General features: G+C 38.6%; 1 pseudogene; it reads left to right on the top strand.

Annotated features, from left to right (window-relative positions):
- The first annotated feature begins 11,012 nt into the window (after positions 1 to 11,012).
- Positions 11,013 to 13,717, top strand: LOC133229275 (vesicle transport protein SFT2A-like; annotated as a pseudogene).
- The last annotated feature ends 754 nt before the right edge of the window (positions 13,718 to 14,471 follow it).

Below are 14,471 nucleotides of genomic sequence, written 5' to 3'. Positions count from 1 at the left end.
TACACAAACCACTGGACCTACCTTAAGAGGGAAGAAACCAAAAGGAAGAAAGAGTTCAAACTTGAAGCCTGGAAAAAGGAGACCTCAAACATAATAAGTTAAAAAGATAATGAAAAGGCAGAGAAATACTACACAAATGAAGGAACAAACTAGAAACACAGAAGTCCAAATAAAAGAAGAGGAAATAGGCAAACTGAAAAAGAATTTAGAATAATGATGGTAAAGATGATCAAAAACCTTGAAAACAAAATTGAGAAAATGCAAGAATCAATTAACAAAGACTTAGAAGAATTAAAGAATAAACATATAGAGACAGACAACACAGTTAACTGAAGTTAAAAATACTCTAGAAGGAATCAATAGCAGAATATCTGAAGTAGAAAAATGAATCAGTGAACTGGAAGATAAAATGGTGAAAATAACTTCTGAAGAGCAGAATAAAGTAAAAAGAATGAAAAGAACTGAGGATAGTCTCAGAGACCTCTGGGACAATATGAAACATACCAACATTTGAATTATAGGGGTCCAGAAGAAGAAGAGAAAAAGAAAGGGTATGAGAAGATTTTTGAAGAGATTATAGTTGAAAATTTCCCCAAATTGGAAAAGGAAATAGTATCAAGTCCAAGAGGCACAAAGAGTCCCATACAGGATAAACCCAAGGAGAAACACACTAAGACACATACTAATCAAACTAACAAAGATTAAACACAAAGAAAGAATATTAAAAGCAGCAAGGGAGAAGCAAAAAGTAGCATAAAAGGGAAACCCCATATGTTTAACAGCTGATCTTTCAGCAGAAACTCTGACGACCAGAAAGGAATGGCAGGATATATTTAAAGTGAAAAATCTACAACCAAGATTACTGTACCTGGCAAGGATCTCACTCAAAATTGATGGAGAAATAAAAAGCTTCTCACACAAGCAAAAGTTAAGAGAATTCAGTACCACCAAACCAGCTTTACAACAAGTGTTGAAAGGACTTATATAGTCAAGAAATACAAGAGAAGAAAAAAGATATACAAAATCAACTCCAATTAAGAAAATGGCAATAGGAACATATATATCAATAATTACTTTAAATGTAAATGGATTAAATGCTCCAACCATAATACACAGACTGGCTGAATGGATACAAAAACAAGACCCATATATATGTTGTCTACAAGAAATCCACCTCAGACCTAAAGACACATATAGACTGAAAAGTGAGAGGATGGAAAAATATATTCCATGCAAATGGGAAGCAAAAGAAAGCTGGAGTAGCAATCCTCATATCAGACAAAATAGACCTTAAACTAAGGAAGATTACAAGAGATAAGGAAGGACACTACATAATGATCAAGGGATCGATCCAAGAGGAAGCCATATAAAGCATCTGCCTGCAATGCGGGAGACCCGGGTTCGGTCTCTGAGTCGGGAGGATCCTCTGGAGAAGGTCATGGCAACCCACTCCAGTATTCTTGCCTGGAAAATCCCATGGATGGAGCCTGGTAGGCTACAGTCCATGGGGTCGCAAAGAGTCGGACACAAATGAGCGACTTGACTTCATTTCATGTACCCAGCATAGGAGCAGCTCAGTACATGACAAACACTAACAGACATAATAGGAGAAACTGACAGTAACACAATAATAGTAGGAGACTTTAACACCCCACTCACACTAATGGACAGATCATCAAAACAGAAAATAAGGAAACAAATATTAAATGATGCATTAGATGAGATGGATCTCATTGATATCTTCAGGACATTCCATCCAAATGCAGAAGAATACACCTTCTTCTCAAGTGCACGTGGAACATTCTCCAGGATAGACCACATCTTGGGTCACAAATCAAACCTCAGTAAATTTAAGAAAATTGAAATTGTATCAAGCATCTTCTCTGACCACAATGCTATAAGACTAGATATCAATTACAAGAAAAAACTGTAAGAAACACAAACACATGGAGATTAAACAACACGTTTCTAAATAACCAACAGGTTACTGAAGAAATCAAAAGGGAAATAAAAAAATTCTAGAAACAAATGACAATGAAAACATGACAACTCAAAATCTATGGGATGTAGCAAAAGCAGTCCTAAGAGGGAAGTTTAGAGCAATACAATCCTACCTCAAGAAACAAGAAAAACATCAAACAGACAACCTAACTTTACACCTAAAACAACTGGAAAAAGAAGAACAAAAAACCCCAAAATTAATAGAAGGAAAGAAATCATAAAGATCTGAGCAGAAATAAATGAAAAAGAAATGAAAGAAACAATAGTAAAGATGAATAAAACTAAAAGCTGGTTCTTTGAGAAGATAAACAAAATTGACAAACCTTTAGCCAGACTTATCAAGAAAAAAAGAGAAAAGAATCAAATCAACAAAATTAGAAATGAAAAAGGAGAGGTTACAAGAGACAATGAAGAAATACAAAGGAATATAAGAGACTATTATGAACAACTATATGGCATAAAATGGACAACCTGGAAAAAATGGACAGATTTGTAGAAAAGTTCAATCTTCCAAGACTGAACCAAGAGGAAATAGAAATTATGAACAACCCCATTACAAGCATTGAAATTGAAGCTGTGATCAAAAATCTCCCAAAAAAACAAAAGCCCGGGACCTGATGGCTTCATTAGGAGAATTCTATCAAACATTTAGAGAAGCACTAATGCCTATCCTTCTAAAACTCTTTCAAAAAATTGCAGAGGAAGAAACACTTCCAAACTCATTCTACGAGGCCACCATCACCCTGATACCAAAACCAGACAAAGACAACACAAAAAAAGAAAACTACAGGCCAATATCACTGATGAACATAGACGCAAAAATCCTTAACAAAATTTTAGCAAACAGAATTCAGCAACATATCAAAAAGCTCATACACCATGATCAAATTGGGTTTATTCCAGGAATGCAAGGCTTCTTCAATATATGCAGATATCAATATGATATACCATATTAACAAATTAAAAGATAAAAACCATATGATCATCTCGATAGATGTAGATAAAGCCTTTGACAAAATTCAGCACTCATTTATGATTAAAACTCTTCCAAAAATGGGCATAGAAGGATCCTACCTCAACATGGTAAAGGCCATATATGATAAGCCTACGACAAATATTATTCTCAATGGTGACAAACTGAAAGCGTTCCCCCTAAGATCAGGAACAAGACAAGAGTGTCCACCTTCACCACTATTATTCAACATAGTTCTAGAAGTCCTAGCTCCAGAAATCAGAGAAGAAAAGGAAATTAAAGGAATCCAGATTGGAAAAGAAGAAGTAAAACTCTCACTGTTTGCAAATGACATGATACTGTACATAGGAAACCCTAAAGATACTATCAGAAAGTACTAGAGCTGATCAGTGAATTTAACAAAGTCTCAGAATACAAAATCAATACACAGAAATCACTTGTATTTCTATGTACTAACAATGACAAATCAGAAAGAGAAATTAAGGAATCAATCCCATATACCATTGCAACAAAAAGAATAAAATATCTAGGAATAAACTTACCTGAGGAGACAAAAGAACTGTACACAGAAAATTATAAGACACTGATGAAAGAAATCGAAGATGACGTAAACAGATGGAGAGATATTCCATGTTTCTGGGTAGGAAGAATCAATATTGTGAAAATGACTATACTACCAAATGCAATCTACAGATTTAATGCGATCCCTATCAAATTACCAATGGCATTTTTCACAGAACTAGCACAAAGTGAAAGTGAAAGTTGCTAAGTCGTGTCCAACTCTTTGTGACCCCATGGACTTTACAGTCATGGAATTCTCTAGGCCAGAATACTGGAGTGGGTTGCCATGCCCTTCTCCAGGGGATCTTCCCAACCCAGGGTTTGAACCCAGGTCTCCTGCATTGCAGGCAGATTCTACACCAGCTGAGACACAGGGAAAGTCCTGAGGTAGCACAAAAAATTTCACAATTCATATGGAAACACAGAAGACCCTGAAAGCCAAAGCAGTCTTGAGAAAGAAGAATGGAGCTGAAGGAATCAACCTTCTGACTTCAGATTACACTACAAATCTACAATCATCAAGACAGTATGATACTGGCACAAAAACAGAAATATAGACCAATGGAGCAAGATAGAAAGCCAAGAAATAAACTCATGCATCTGCGGGTACCTTAGTTTTGACAAACGAGGCAAGAATATACAATGGGGCAAAGACAGCTTCTTCAATAAATGGTGCTGGGAAAACTGGACAGCTGCATGTAAAAGAATGAAATTAGAGGTGTTCCTTACACTATACACAAAGATAAATTCAAAATGGATTAAAGACCTAAATGTAAGACCAGAAATTATAAACCTCTTAGAGGAAAACATAGGCAGAACACTTGATGACATAAATCAAAGCAAGATCCTCTATGACCCATCTCCTAGAGTAATGGAAATAAAAGCAAAAGTAAACAAGTGGGACCTGATTAAACTTAAAAGCTTTTGCAGAGCAAAGGAAACTATAAAAAAGGTGAAAAGACAACCCTGAGAATGGGGGAAAATAATAGCAAATGAAACAACTGACAAAGGATTAATTTCCAAAATATACAAGCAGCTCATACAACTCCATGCCAGAAAAACAAACAACCCAATCAAAAAGTGGGAAAAAGACCTAAACAGACATTCCTCCAGAGAAGACATACAGATGGCTAACAAACACATGAAAAGATGCTCAATATCGCTCATTATTCAGTTCAGTCACTCAGTCGTGTCCGACTCTTTGCGACCCCATGAATTGCAGCACACCAGGCCACTCTGTCCATCACTAACTCCTGGAGTTCACCCAGACTCACGTCCATCGAGTCAGTGATGCCATCCAGCCATCTCATCCTCTGTCATCCCCTTCTCCTCCTGCCCCCAATCCCTCCCAGCATCAGAGTCTTTTCCAATGAGTCAACTCTTCGCATGACGTGGCCAAAGTACTGGAGTTTCAGCTTTAGCATCATTCCTTCCAAAGAAATCCCAGGGCTGATCTCCTTCAGAATGGACTGGTTGGATCTCCTTGCAGTCCAAGGGACTCTCAAGAGTCTTCTCCAACACCACAGTTCAAAAGCATCAGTTCTTCGGTGCTCAGTCTTCTTCACAGTGCAACTCTCACATCCATACATGACCACAGGAAAAACCATAGCCTTGACTAGACGAACCTTTGTTGGCAAAGTAATGTCTCTGCTTTTGAATATGCTATCTAGGTTGGTCATAACTTTCCTTCCAAGAAGTAAGCGTCTTTTAGAGAAATGCAAATCAAAACCACAGTGAGATATCACTTCACACCAGTTAGAATGGCCATCATCAAAAAGTCTACAAACAATAAATGCTGGAGAGGGTGTGGAGAAAAGGGAACACTCTTGCACTGTTGGTGGGAATGTAAATTGATACAGCCACTATGGAAGATGGTATGGAGATTCCTTTAAAAACTAGGAATAAAAGCACCATATGACACAGCAATCCCACTCCTAGGCCTATACCCTGAGGAAACCAAAATTGAAAAAGACACACATATCCCATTGTTCATTGTAGCACTATTTACAATAGCTAGAACATGGAAGCAACCTAGATGTCCATCGAGAGATGGTACATATACACAATGGAATATTACTCAGCCATAAAAAGGAACACATTTGAGTCAGTTCTGATGAGGAGGATGAACCTAGAACCTATTATACAGAGTGAAGTGAGTCAGAAAGAGAAAGAAAATTTCATATTCTAATACACATATACAGAATCTAGAAGAATGGTACTGGAAAAACTTATTTACAGGGCAGCAATGGAGAAACAGACATAGAGAACAGACTTATGGACATGGGGAGAGGGGAGGAGAGGGAAAGATGTAAGGAAAGAGTAACATGGAAACTTACATTACCATATGTAAAATAGATAGCCAATGGGAATTTGCTGTATGGCTAAGGAAACTCAAACAGGGGCTCTGTATCAATCTAGAGGGTTGGGATGGGGAGTGAGATGGTAGGAAAGTTCAAAAGGGAGAGGATGTATGTATACCTATGGCTGATTCTTGTTGAGGTTTGGCAGAAAACAACAAAATTCTGTAAAGCAATTATCCTTCAATAAAAAAAGAAAAAGGAAAAAAAAGAAGCTGTGGAATGAATTTTAGGTGAGAGACTGAGGGAATATTCAGTCAGTTGTCTAAATATTTTCAAGGCTCATCTGAGTGGATACAATATCCAATCTGTTTAAAATTAGCCTTTTTTTTTTTTTTTTTCTTCCTCATGTAGTTGCTTCTGGGGATCCCTGAGTCTCTTGAGAGCCCTCATGGGGCCAGAGGCTTAAAATTCTACTGACTATAGGGAGTTGAGGGAAAGAGAAGTTCTAGCAGGGCTAGGTAGAGGAGTGAAGGAGGCATTGTTTGAAGGTGGATTTATCAAAAGATTCAAGGAATGAAGGGAAAGGGAAAGTGGTGAAAGGAAGAGAAGTGATGGAAAGGGAGAAGTCTTAGGTGACTCAGTTCAGAGAGATCCTTAGTTTCAAATTATCCTTCATAATATCATGCCAACAAGACAGGAAGTGGACAGTTAGTCCATTAATGGTGGAGCATGTAGTTAGCAAGTAGTTTCAGTCAACTGAGAAGTTCTGTGGGGGAAAGCAGGAAACAAACAGAACAAAGAAGCTTCAGAAGGAGCTAGGAAACAAATTTCCAGCCCAGGAGTCAGAGAATAAATCACCATTTGAAACGAAGAGCCAGGAAGAACTTCCAGCCCAAGGGTCTGATGATGAATCTGATCACATCTAAGTTGTAGCACCATAAGTGTTAAAGAAAAAGTTGTTCCTACACCTGTTAAAACAGTAAGAAAGACTTATTCAGGACTATTTTAATAGGTGATCAAGACTATGGCAGTAGGGGAGAGAGACTGGGCTCAACTCTAAAAGCAGTAAGAATGAATAGAGATTTATAGCCAAGGAGTGGGCGAGGGGTCGAGGGGATGAGTCCCCGGGCAGAAAATTAATGAGGAAGCATCAAGAGTAGGGGGATTATTGTTAAATTGACTTAACAGATTTCTTGCTAAAGGCAGGCTATGGTGATCCGTTATCACGGGTGGAAGATTTCTCTCTACACTGACTTAACAGGATTCTTGATACATTTAAGCTGTACAGCAAAGTTGGGGGCCATAGTTGACAACGAGTCCAGAAGAGATTCCAAGGAGTCTAAAATGTAGTCAAGGAGCAAGTCTGTGCTGTTTTGTTACAGCAGCCCAAATGGATTAATCCAGGTGGGTCTAACTGACCTTGTTACTAAAACACTTGACTTAAGGACAAATTCCAGTTCCCTGCCCCCACGCAGAATCCAGAAGCAGTCCCCCAGATCGCAGATTTCCAACTTTGAACACTGGAAGAGTCAGCCTCCCCCAGTCCCCTGAGAGTGAAAGCTCCTGCTGCTGTAATTATACTAAGATTCTTTGACTTCTGTTTCACCAGGCTTTATGTGTTTACCTTGTATCACACTTTTCTGCCTTCTAAACTTGTCCTTCAACAGTTTTCTTCACTTTTGCGCTTGTAGAGCAGGACAAACTTGACAGGAGAGGTGAAATGGGAAACTTACTATTGAAAATAAAATCATTTCTTGATCTCTCCATTCTGTCTACATTTTAAGTATTTATAAAAACACATTATATCTTAGTCTCTGATTAAGTAAAACTGAGTAACAAATGGATTGGAAATCTTAATGTTTTCATTCTGAAAAATTACTGCTTTATGAAAACTTCATCTGTAGCAGACAGACAGTGGAGAGAGTGATTATTCATATTGCAGACTAATCTTCCCGTTTTCAGAATATTTTACAGAGAGCTACTCCTTGCCCCCAATTCATATCCCGACATTTCCTTTCTTTCTTCACTGCCAAATACTTTCCCATTTTTGCAGGTTTTATAATCTGTTAATACAAACATTTGAGATTTACAGTTTTTATGCCCAAGAATGACATTATGTCTGACATTTCATTTAGTTTTTAAGACTTCAAAGCCTTAATCTCAGAATAGCAAGCAGCTTCTTCTAGGAGGCTAACACCAACAGTTGGTAGTGGCTCTCTGAGTGACACTTTTGCATTTAGCAGAACAGAAAATCATAATGGGTTAGTGCTGTCTACCCCGAGAGTGGAATGAGGAGTGATGGCAGTGGGGTGCCACATATTTTTCTAGCCTTATTTAACCCAAAGGGAGGGTAAGGTGATTTTTTTCAAACACCATGGTGGAAACAGTCTGTGATAGGAACCAATAACAGAAGACAGTTTGGATTGAGAAGGCTTTTCAGTGCCTCTGAAATCTCGCTACCCCTACTCCTCAGCTTCTCACTATGTACCCTGGTGGTTTTGCCTTCTGGTTGGGTACCTTTTGATGATGCTCCTCTTAGTATGTACAATCCATGATGGAATGGTTAATAGAACATCTTACATATGATGGAATACAAATCTGTCCAATGTGACACTTCTTAAATTGATCTTTTTAAGAACTGTGTTTACTTATTTTTGGCTGTGCTGGGTCTTTGTCGCTGCACGTGGGCTTTCTCTAGCTGTGGTGAGCGGGGGCTGCTCTCTGGTGTCCATGTGTGGTTTTTACAGTGGGGCACAGGCTCTAGGGCTTGAAAGCGTCAGTACTTGTGGTGCCTGGGCTTAGTTGCCCTGTGGCGTGTGGAATCTTCCCGGACCAGCTAGCAAACCCATGTCCCCTGCATTGGCAGGCAGATTCTTAACCACTGGACCACCAGGGCAGTCTGAAATATGATGATTTTATTGAGCCATTTTGATACAGTTAACCCAAATATGTCTTCAGGGTTATGTATTTCTCTCAAATTTTGTAGGGAAGGAGAAAGAATAAGCAGAAATCAAGACCAGAAGGTGGACTCAACACATGTGTTTGAACATCCTAAACTACTATAATCCTGCTCAGGCTAGTGGTGGGTGATATGGTTGAAGTGGAAGGAAACAGGGCAAGTCAGAAGACCACATTAACTGCAACTTTCATGAAAAAACTGAGAGAGGATGGGTTTAACAGTTTGGGCAAAATGAAGCTTGTACTTCGTTTTGCTATACTATCTCTGATTACTGATACTAAGCTTCAGGATATATAAGATGAAGTCCACACCTGATGGCTCAAATGGTAAAGAATCTGCCTGCAGTGCAGGAGACCTGGGTTCAATCCCTGGGTTGGGAAGATCCCTGGAGAAGGAAATGACAACCCACTCCAGTATTCTTGCCTGGAGAATTCCATGGACAGAGGAGCCTGGTGGGCTACAGTCCATGGGGTCACAAAGAGTCAAACAAGAATGAGAAACTCTTTCACTTTCTGTACCATATCAGTCTTCTCTTTGCTTATCCTCTAGTTATTAATTTAACTTTTGAAAATGATATGACATAAGTTTTCCTAAAATCTAGCATGAATTCTTTTGATTTGGAGGCCACACGAGTGCTTACAGTCTTTAGGTAACAGAGCTACAAAACACAGAGCCTGCGTTCTTCAGCAGGTTTCTGCCAAGTGTAAAGATTGAAGAGGGGTGGGGGAAGAAGAGCTCTAGTTTGGCTTAAGGAGACCCCAGGAATAAAAACCTCGGTTAGATTCTTTGCAAGCTGCTTTTGAATTAAAGTTCAGATTTGAGAATTTAACTGGGTTAGAGTAACTCTAGAGGACCTCAGGGTTTCTGGGGTATCTCAGAACCCCAGAAAGCTACTCATCTTCAGAAGACTCAAATCAGGATAAGCTTGGAAGTTGACCAACCAAATATGGAGAATCCTGCCTGTAGAAATCAACCCTAAAATAGCTTTTCACTCTCAAGGCAACTTCAGTCTCTTCAAGGACTAATGTAGGAGCAAGTCGAGCAGTTATTAAATATCCAGTTTACTGTTTGAGCAACAGATCAGAGTGCATGTTAGTTTCATGAGCATAGGAAATCCTTTCAGTCATAGTGTGGATTTGTGATGTCTGTTCATTTTATGTTCTTTGAGTAGGAAAGACTGCAGAAGGAAACTCCTCAACGCAAATTACAATGGCTTCCAAGACAGCAGTGATGCTTAAGAAATGTCATGTTGCTTGACACATGGGCTTTTTGAACTGTGCATCAGAGTATTTGTGTAAAATACTACTGTGAGAGTCCTTTCTGCAAAGCTGTCTATAAACATTTTCACTTCCTTGTAAATAATTACCATAGGATAAAAGGACCAACTAGAAAGTATGAGTTCTATGTCCTGAGTTCTTGTGCCCCATCTAAATTTGCTTTATAAAATCTCTCTGGAAAAATCAGGAATGTGAATTTAATGGCCTGGGTGGGTTTTTGCATTGTAAGTCTACAAAGCAGTATGTTGAGAAAGCTTAGTGCTTGGAATCACCCAATGTACTTTATACATTTATTTAGAGAAGAATAGTTTAGTTTTAATTATTTATGATAATAGCTCTCAATACACTAGTAAATGTCCTTGGGTGCATATTTTGTAAAAGTAATGAAGTCTTTGTAATGTGAGCTTTCTCTGCAGCTATAAGCTGCCTTCTTTTTGCTAGCAGACCAGGGCAGAAGAGTGTGTCTGTGTTTTTGCATAAGACTGTATATAAATTACCAGGCTGGAGGTTTGGCAAGATGCTACTGAACCTGATCAAGGATTTCTAAGAACTATTCCTGGGTATCCTCACTACCCCACCCCACAACCACCCTCCCTCTCAATCATAACATTAGCAACTTGATCAAAGAAAACATCACCATGAGGGGATGAGCTGCCTTCCAGAACATTGTTTTTATGGTGTTTCAGTGTTTTTCTTGTTCTTCCTTTCTTGCTACAATCTTACGGTACTACAGTAAAACACAGAAAGGAGCAATGTAAGTCTACTATATTTCCTTCTGGCCTGAGTTATATATACCTGGTCTATGGATAAGTCTTATTATGTCAAAGAGCCTTCTTTCTTCTTTGGTTTCTTTCTTCTGCTTCTCTCTACCCAGCGCCTCTGCCTAGGATTAGCTTTTTTTACCCCCCTTCACTTGTGGGGAATTTATACACACCAAAACCATGGGAGTGTCCACAGAGCAGTCAGCAAGTATGTGTCATTCATTTAGCTAACAGTTCAAAGGGCTAAGAGCACCAAAGTTACAGGTTCTGTTTTATACCTTTTTAGTAGCCCCCCTAGTGCCTAGTTAGGGTTCCAACATACCTTGATGATGAGAATGATCTATACTTAGAGTCAGTGGGGCAAACCCCTAGCACATTTTGATTTAACTTTTACAGCTTTGCTATTTGCAGGTGACCTGAAAAGTGCTGGTGTATTGTTATCTGTAATCAGGAATCCCATTTCTTAGGGATTTTGTGAGAGTTAGATGAGATGATGCCTTTAAAGTACTTTGCAGAAAAGAAATCGGTCAAGCTTGAAAGCTGGTGGGTGAGATTCACTTAGCTAGTAAACAATCTAGTTATGTCTTCATTACAGAATGTTGGAGATCTGGATACTCAAGAAGTCTCTAGACATAGCCATTAAAGTTTTACTAGAAAAACAAAACAAAACAAAAAAAATTTACTGTAAGAATATTATTCTGTTTAGCCCTACCATCAGTCCATAGGCTCCCAGACAGAGACTGATTATTAAAAAAGCTGTATGTCAATGCCTCATACTCAAATGAAATTGCACACAAATCATTGTCATTTGGACAGGAATATAGTTCTAGTAATATCAAAAGTATCCTGCAAATTAAATATGGCTTTTTTGTGACTGAAAGAGACTGACCAGTTCTGCTTAAAGTTCTGTCTTCAGGAAAAGAGCCTCCTGGACATCTGATTTGAAATAAATGAGTCACTAGTGAATTAGAAGCAATGGCAGAAACCAGATAACCTGGCCATGGGCAAGGGGCTGCCTCTTGAGAGGCAAATGTAGTACATGATCCATGAGGCAGTAATGTCAAACAAGACATGAGGGAAACATGGAGTGATCAGGCAACCTGGATGGGCACAAATGGGGAGTGATTTCTAAAACTAATGGCAATGGCCATCTGCCCATCAAGGATGGCATGCTAGCTCATGGGTGCAGCAAAAAGGATAATGACAGATGCTTTAATGAACACCTTTATTCACAAAGCTTTCTCTTTAAATGAAAGGGGTCTGTTGCAGTTATGTTATGCCGTGTTACAAATGACTCCAAAATTATTGGTTTAAACCACACCATTTTATTTGCTTACAGTTATGTTTGAATCCATTAATTCACAATGAGATTCTTCCCCTCCCCACCCACAAATACAGACTCTCAATTTTATTGATCACCTTTAAAGGAAGCTAGAACCAGCTAGCTAATTTAAAATGTGATTAATAGACAGAATTAAGAACTTATCCTATCTTTCCCATATTATCTGCATTTCAGTGTAACTCAGTATTTGATGGGGGAAATGTTTTTTCTACAAAAAAAAATCCCAGCTAACAAAGAAGGAAAAAGAAAAATATACCATCATATGTATCCTCTAATTAACTGATTCTAGAGTAGTGACCCGGAGAAGGCAATGGCACCCCACTCCAGTACTCTTGCCTGGAAAATCCCATGGATGGAGGAGCCTGGTAGGCTACAGTCCATGGGGTTGCTAAGAGTTGAACAGGACTGAGCAACTTCACTTTCACTTTTCACTTTCATGCACTGGAGAAGGAAATGGCAACCCACTCCAGTGTTCTTGCCTGGAGAATCCCAGGGACGGGGGAGCCTGGTGGGCTGCCGTCTGTGGGGTCGCACAGAGTCGGACACAACTGAGGCGACTTAGCAGCAGCAGATTAGTGACCATCAGTATCTGGTAATGTCATAATTGAACATTATATGTCTCTTGATACACGTGTGCAGCTCCATCCATGAAGCTATATTGCCAACAAACACCACACATAAATAAACAAAGGCCTGAATCTGCTCCAGACTTTAGATCTAACTATAATTTCACAGGAAACATAAGAGACAGTGGAATATATTTTCTTAAAAAACATTAAAGGATGCAGTCAGCAAAACATAGACTGTGGGAAACTTAGTAGGTAAAAAAAAAGTTTCTTCACTTAAAAAACAAATTACAAGATTTCTCAGCAGGCGAGAAGGGCCGGCAGGGCAGCTGCCGCTGCTGTGGCCCAAGAGCAGGGCCGTGGAGAAGCTGCTGTGGGTCCTGAGTGTCCAGGACAACAAGGAGCAGGGCCTGACCACGCAGCTCCTTGATGCCTTATCCCTTAGTTTCAACACCAGGCTGAAGTGGTTTGCGATGTGCGTTGTCAGCGGCATCTTCTCCATCCTTGGAACTCGATTGCTGTGGCTCCCTGGAGGCATAAAGCTTTTTGAAGTGTTTTATACCTTTGGATATACTGCTGCCTTAGCCAGTACATGCTTTTTAATGGGACCCATGAAATAACTGAAGAAAATGTTTGAAACAACGAGATTGCTTCCAACAATTATTATACTTTTGTGTTTGGTGCTCACACTGTGCACTGCTTTTTGGCGGCATAAGAAGGGGCTGGCTATATTATTCTGCATATTGCAGTTCCTGTTGATGACCTGGTATAGTCTGCCATACATCCCATATGCAAGGGTTGTAGTAATTAAGTACTGTTCTTCTTTCCTGAGCTGAAAGCTCTTTGGTAAGAAGGAAACTTTTTGAAAAGACCATTTGAAAGTTGATGTTCTTTTTTTTTTTTTTTTTGATGTTCTCTTTTTGGTGAAGTGTACTTTTCCTGATACAGTATTCACTCCAGAACAACTGCACTGACCATCTAAGACCATTTTGTATATTGATAAAAACTACATGCTGATTAAACTGTTAAATGCTTGTGACAGTAAATTCATTATGTGTCATTAATCTATTCATCCAGAGACAAGGAGATTTTAATCATTGCCAATTGTAAATGATTTTTAGCCAGTTTTAAAATCTTTTCTAAACAGCATTTGGGATGTGAATATTTAAGGATAAGCCTATGCTGCAAGATATATTCAGCCTTTTTGGTGGTTTTAAAGTGTCTACATTTTTAAAATAACTTTTTAAAATAAAAACTTTAAATGTGAAAGTTTTTACTTTAAAGATTGCTTTATTATATGTAATAAAAAATAATATATAAATCTTCATAATTTTGAAATAAACTCACACTTGGGAAAAACAAAGAACAAATTACAAGATAAAAACAGAGAGAAAGAAGGGCAACAGAGAGAAAGGAGAGAGACTTAAACACTTAGGGAAGAATTGCAGTGTATGGACCTTATTTAGATACTGACCCAAACAACCGCAAACTGCCAAAAAAAAAAAAAAAGGAAAAAAGGAAGACAAATGAAGGCCATGGAGGAACTGTGAACACTGGATATTTGAGAATATAAAAGGATTATTTTTAATGTTTTTAGGTGTGGTACTACCATTGTGATTATGTATATATTTTTAGAAGAGTCCCTATCTTTTAGAGATATATAGTAACATGTGTGTAGGTAAATTGATGTATTCTCTAGGATTTCTTAAAAATAATCCAAGGTGGAGCAAA

This window comes from Bos javanicus, chromosome 17, assembly GCF_032452875.1.
Source record: "Bos javanicus breed banteng chromosome 17, ARS-OSU_banteng_1.0, whole genome shotgun sequence".
NCBI lineage: Eukaryota > Metazoa > Chordata > Mammalia > Artiodactyla > Bovidae > Bos > Bos javanicus.
The sequence above is the reverse complement of the archived record's forward strand: the minus strand, read 5'-3'. Positions and strand labels throughout refer to the sequence as shown.